Genomic DNA, 6058 nt, shown 5'->3' on the forward strand with positions numbered 1-6058 from the left:
AACAGACTCAAATTGACTTGACACTGACTCAGACGCAAGTTTGAAATGAAATTAGCAGGGTTTACTGATGAAATGTTAAAAATCAATCTGAAAAGACTCAGAGACAGTCACAAGGATGAAAATGGGTCCCACTGCAGGAAATGACCAAAATACCCTTCTGTATGACTTTTTGCAAATTTTGAAATAAACTGTAGAAAAAGCAATGTAATGATTCAGAGACACTTTTGAATGACTTACAAGACAAGTAAAGACATTTCAAAAGGTTTTATGCAAGAAAAACATAGGTAAAATTGTGATTGAAAATACTGCGAGGCAGAGACAATTTGAACTGTGCAGTTGAAATTTGATAATTGACAAAGTTTGAAATGAAATTGGGCCCAGTATTTTTAGGTCCAAAAACAGGGTATAACAGCTGCCCCTATTTAAGTTTCTTTGTCTGGAGAGTCAAGAGACGGAGTCTTTGGCTTGACAGGACGAAGATACTTAAATATTAGCATTTGCACTGTGTTTGGACGTAAAAATACGCCTACCCATTTTCAAATAATATGCATGCCATGCATCATTTGGATTATGGATGCAAGACCCCATGGGGATTAGAATTAACAAAATATGTCGTATCCATTGCGGGATTGGTAGACATTGACAAAGATAGTGAATAGCAGAGTAACGGGAAACTAGAAACAAGTTGGACAGGTACAAGCTGTTCTTGGATTCAAACTAGCCACTTGACCGGGGATGAAACAAACAGACAACTGCGAGTTGTTCTTATGGATTCGAACTGGTCACTTCACAGGGGATAGAGGTTACTGGACAAACATGAGTTGTTCTTATGGATTCGAACTAGTAACTCACTTGGGGATATTGGAAAGTGCGAGTTGTTCTTATGGATTCGAACTGGTGACCCGACTGGAAAAAAGAGAAAATTGACAAATACGAGTTGTTCTTACGGATTCGAACTGGTGACTCGACTGAAAACATGTAAAATTGGCAGGTACGAGTTGTTCTTACGGATTCGAACTGGTTACTCGACTGAAAGCAAGGCAAATAAACAGGTGCGAGCTTGTTCTTGGATGCGAACTAGTTACTCCACCGGACAGAAACAGATAGACAGGTACAAGCTGCTCTTGGATTGAGCTAGCTACTTGACCAAACGGAAACATATTGACAGGTACAAGCTGCTCTTGGATTGAGCTGGGCACTCGACCGATAACATAAGCAAATTGATAGGTACAAGCTGTTCTTGGACTTGAACTAGCCACTTGACCAAACAGGAACATATTCACTGGGGATTAGTTTGTTTGACAAAATATAGATTGAGATTGACTTGACGTCGATTTGATTTGAGAGGTAGAAATTGAGACTGATGTTGACATTGGAAATGCGATATGCATGGATGATATAACAGTTTCATTAAATGCATTGGTACGCAATATGCATGATTATGCATGTATGAATGCTTGTAATGCATGATTGTTGGCAGTTTGTAGGCACGACTTCACGGGGAAGACAAGACATCAGAGTATTGGGCACGTAGTGGCTCGTGCTATATTACACATTCTTGGAAATCCTCTATGGAGATGACGTCGTTGGGAGACGTATCGGAACCATAGCTGAGGGCAGGTAGATATGCAACTTGCTGGAGATAGAATCTTGGAAGACCTGACTGGGGAAAATGCCGTTGTGCTGGGCATTTCAGTGCTGGGTATGTTGTAGACATTGCATCTGTGGTCAATGCTTTTTGCATGCTATATTCTCAATTTCATTCATTCATTTTTTGCATCCCATTTTTGCCTGGATCGCCCTTTCGAGTTTTCGATCCACCGGGGAAATAAGTTCTTTTCAATGCCCCATTTTTGCCTGAACTGCCCTTTCGGGTTGTCAATCCAGCGGGGTGCTCATTTTTGCCTAAGCCGCCCTTTCGGGTTTTCGACTTAGCGAGCCTTTTCATTTTCATGCATTTTCATTCTGTTTTTTCATTCTTGCCATTGACCACAGACTATCCTGGAGGAGAACCTTCTTGTAACACCTATTGAAATAGACATCAACATACTCTCACTCATGCATGTTTCATTTGAATGTACCCTGTTGCTCAGGTTTGCTTTTCAAAATAGACAAAAAGTTTTCAATTTTCAAAATGTTTGTTTCAAGCATTGTCATTATCAAAATAGAAAGAAAATGTTTTGTATATAGCTTTGAAAGTAGAAGAAAAAAAATAGAGTTTTCAAACAAAAGCAAAGGCTCAAATTGATGTATAAGAGTGGTGGTCAGCCAAAGGCATGACTCCACGGATTCACAAAGCTTGGAAAATGGTAATTTTATTGGTTGGTGGTACATTGAACACAGTAATCACTACATTTCCTGGAAATTTTGAATTCACAAGCACAGAAACTTCTGATGAAAATGGTCATTAACAGCTGCAAATGCCCCAAGGGGGACGGTGGTTGGCCAGATATAGTTACTTGCCTTTTGTTTCAATCTCATTTTTGCATGAACCGCCCTTTCGGGTTTTCGGCTCATCGAGACGCTCATTCTTGCCTGAGTTGTGTACAATCTCAGCGAGCTTTTCATATTTGTTTTTTTTTTGTCCCTTATTTTTGCCTGGACCGCCCTTTCGGGTTTTCGATCCACCGGGAAGCGCATTTTTGCCTAGGCCGCCCTTTCGGGTTTTCGACCTACCACGCTGTTCTTTTCATATTTCTAGGCAAAGTATTTCTTGACTATATCGGCATTCACTGGATTTGGAAGTTCCACACCATCCATGTGTGTAAGGATTAAAGCACCACCGGAGAAGGCCTTCTTGACAACATAAGGACCTTCATAGTTAGGCGTCCACTTGCCCCTTGGGTCGGGTTGCTGGCTTACCCTCCTTTTCAATACAAGTTCCCCTACCTTGAATTCTCGAGGATGGACTTTCTTGTCAAAAGCAGTCTTCATTCTTGCTTGATATGACTGTCCGCGAGCCATGGCATCCATACGTTTTTCCTCAATCAAATTCAACTGATCATATCGGCTTTGACACCATTCAGCCTCTGATAACTTTGCTTCCATGATCACACGGAGAGACGGGATCTCTACTTCCAAAGGAAGAACTGCTTCCATACCATATACAAGAGAGAAAGGGGTTGCCCCTGTTGAACTGCGCACAGTAGTACGGTAGCCATGCAGAGCATAGGGTAACATCTCATGCCAGTCCTTGTAAGTGGTTACCATCTTCTGGACAATTCTCTTGATATTCTTGTTGGCGGCCTCAACTGCACCATTCATCTGAGGTCTATAAGGAGAAGAGTTATGGTGCTCAATTTTGAATTCTTCACAAAGAGCTTGCACCACATTGTTGTTCAGGTTGGTACCATTGTCGGTAATAATCTTGCTGGGAACACCATATCGACATATGATGTTGTTCTTGATGAACTTAGCTACCACTTGCTTGGTCACATTGGTATAAGATGCTGCTTCAACCCACTTGGTGAAGTAGTCAATTGCCACTAAGATGAAACGATGACCATTTGAAGCCTTCGGTTCAATTCTTCCAATCATGTCGATGCCCCACATTGAGAACGGCCATGGGGATGAAATAACATTGAGAGCATGCGGAGGCACATGAATCTTATCAGCATAGATTTGACATTTGTGGCACTTTCTGGCGTATTGGTAGCAATCATGCTCCATGGCCATCCAGTAGTAACCTGCCCGTAGCAACTTTCTTGACATAGTATGCCCTGTAGCATGGGTCCCGAAGGTACCGTCATGTACATCATGCATTAACTGCTCTGCTTCGTGTTCATCAACACATCTTAACAATACCATGTCATAGTTTCTCTTGTACAGAATATCTCCATCTAACAGGAATCTACTGGCCAATCTTCTCAGGGTCTTCTTATCTTGTTTGGAAGCACCCGGCGGATATTCGTGGCTTAGCAAGAACTGCTTGATGTCATAGTACCAGGGTCTATAGTCAACCACATTTTCACCAGCCTGATCGATCACATCCCCAATAGCAAACACATGTGAAGGTCTTTCAAGGCGTTGCATTTTGATTATTGGCACATCATTCCAATGGTTTACTCGAAACATGGAGGATAGAGTAGCAAGAGCATCAGCCATTTGGTTCTCATCACGAGGAATATGGTGCAGCTCAACCTTTGTAAAATACGTCAGCAAACGTCTCGCATAATCACGATAAGGAATCAAATTAGCATGGTGGGTCTCCCATTCACCCTTTATCTGATTGATGACGAGCGCAGAATCTCCATAGATGTCGAGGTGTTTGATTCTCATGTCAATTGCTTCCTCGATCCCAAAGATACATGCTTCATACTCAGCCATATTGTTGGTACATTCGAACAGGATTCTGGCGGTAAAAGGAATGTGATGCCCCTGTGGGGATACAATGACTGCCCCAATTCCTTTACCATAAGCATTGACAGCACCATCAAAGACTAAACCCCACCTGCTATTGGGATCTGGACCTTCATTAATCAACGGTTCTTCGCAGTCTTTTGATTTCAAATACATGATCTCTTCATCGGGGAAATCGAATTCAATTGGTTGGTAATCATCAAGAGGTTGGTAAGCAAGGTGATCGGCAAGAATGCTACCTTTGATTGCCTTTTGAGTTTTGAACACAATATCATATTCTGACAAAAGCATCTGCCAGCGTGCAATCTTTCCAGTGACAGCAGCTTTCTCAAAGATATACTTTATCGGATCCATTCTGGATATCAACCAAGTTGTATGATTCACCAAATAATGACGCAGGCGTTTGGCAGCCCAAGCTAAAGCACAACAAGTCTTCTCGAGCATTGTATACCGAGTTTCACAATCGGTGAACTTCTTGCTTAGATAGTAGATAGCATGCTCTTTCTTTCCAGTTTCATCTTGTTGACCAAGCACGCATCCCATGGATTCATCAAACACTGCCAAATACATAATCAAAGGCCTTCCTTCCACGGGTGGGACAAGGATAGGTGGTTCCAGCAGGTAATTCTTGATGCTATCAAAAGCTTCTTGGCATTCATCATTCCATACAACAGGCTGGTTCTTTCTAAGTAGCTTGAAGATCGGCCCGCAGGTTGCAGTCATATGAGATATGAATCGGGAGATGTAATTCAAACGTCCCAAGAAACCTCTGACTTGCTTCTCTGTCTGTGGAGCTGGCATTTCTCGGATGGCCCGGACTTTATCAGGATCGACTTCAATGCCCTTTTGGCTGACAATGAAGCCTAATAACTTTCCGGACCTGACACCGAATGTACATTTATTGGGATTCAATCGCAGCTTGTATTTTCTTAACCTTTCAAACATCTTTGTTAAATATTCAACATGCTGCTCCTCATCTGCTGACTTCACAATCATGTCATCCACATATACCTCAACTTCTTTGTGAATCATGTCATGAAACAAAGTAGTCATTCCCCTTTGGTAGGTAGCACCAGCATTAATTAGACCGAATGGCATCACTTTGTAGCAGAAAGTACCCCATGGAGTGATAAAAGATGTCTTTTCTCTATCTTCAGGAGACATCTTGATCTGATTATAACCGGAAAAACCGTCCATGAAGGAGAACACCTTAGATTGAGCAGTATTATCAACAAGCACATCAATATGAGGTAATGGAAAGTTGTCTTTTGGGCTGGCTTTGTTCAGGTCTCTGAAGTCAACACACATCCGAACTTTACCATCCTTCTTTGGCACAGGCACAATATTGGCAACCCATTCGGGATACTCAACTGTCATGAGGAAACCCGCATCAATCTGCTTTTGAACTTCATTCTTGATTTTGAGAGCCATATCAGGATGAGTCCTTCTCAATTTCTGCCTGACGGGAGGACATTCAAGCTTGGTAGGGATCCGATGCTCCACGATCATAGGGTCTAGACCTGGCATATCTTCATAGGACCATGCAAAAATATCCGGATATTCCCGGAGGAGTTGGATGATCTTCTGTTTAACCCCTTCCTCTAGAGTAGCACCAATCTTGATTTCTCGCTTGTTTTCCTCGGTACCTATGTTGATAAGCTCAATCTCTTCCTGGTGAGGCTGAATGGCTTTCTTTTCT

This window comes from Medicago truncatula, chromosome 7, assembly GCF_003473485.1.
Source record: "Medicago truncatula cultivar Jemalong A17 chromosome 7, MtrunA17r5.0-ANR, whole genome shotgun sequence".
Taxonomy (NCBI): domain Eukaryota; kingdom Viridiplantae; phylum Streptophyta; class Magnoliopsida; order Fabales; family Fabaceae; genus Medicago; species Medicago truncatula.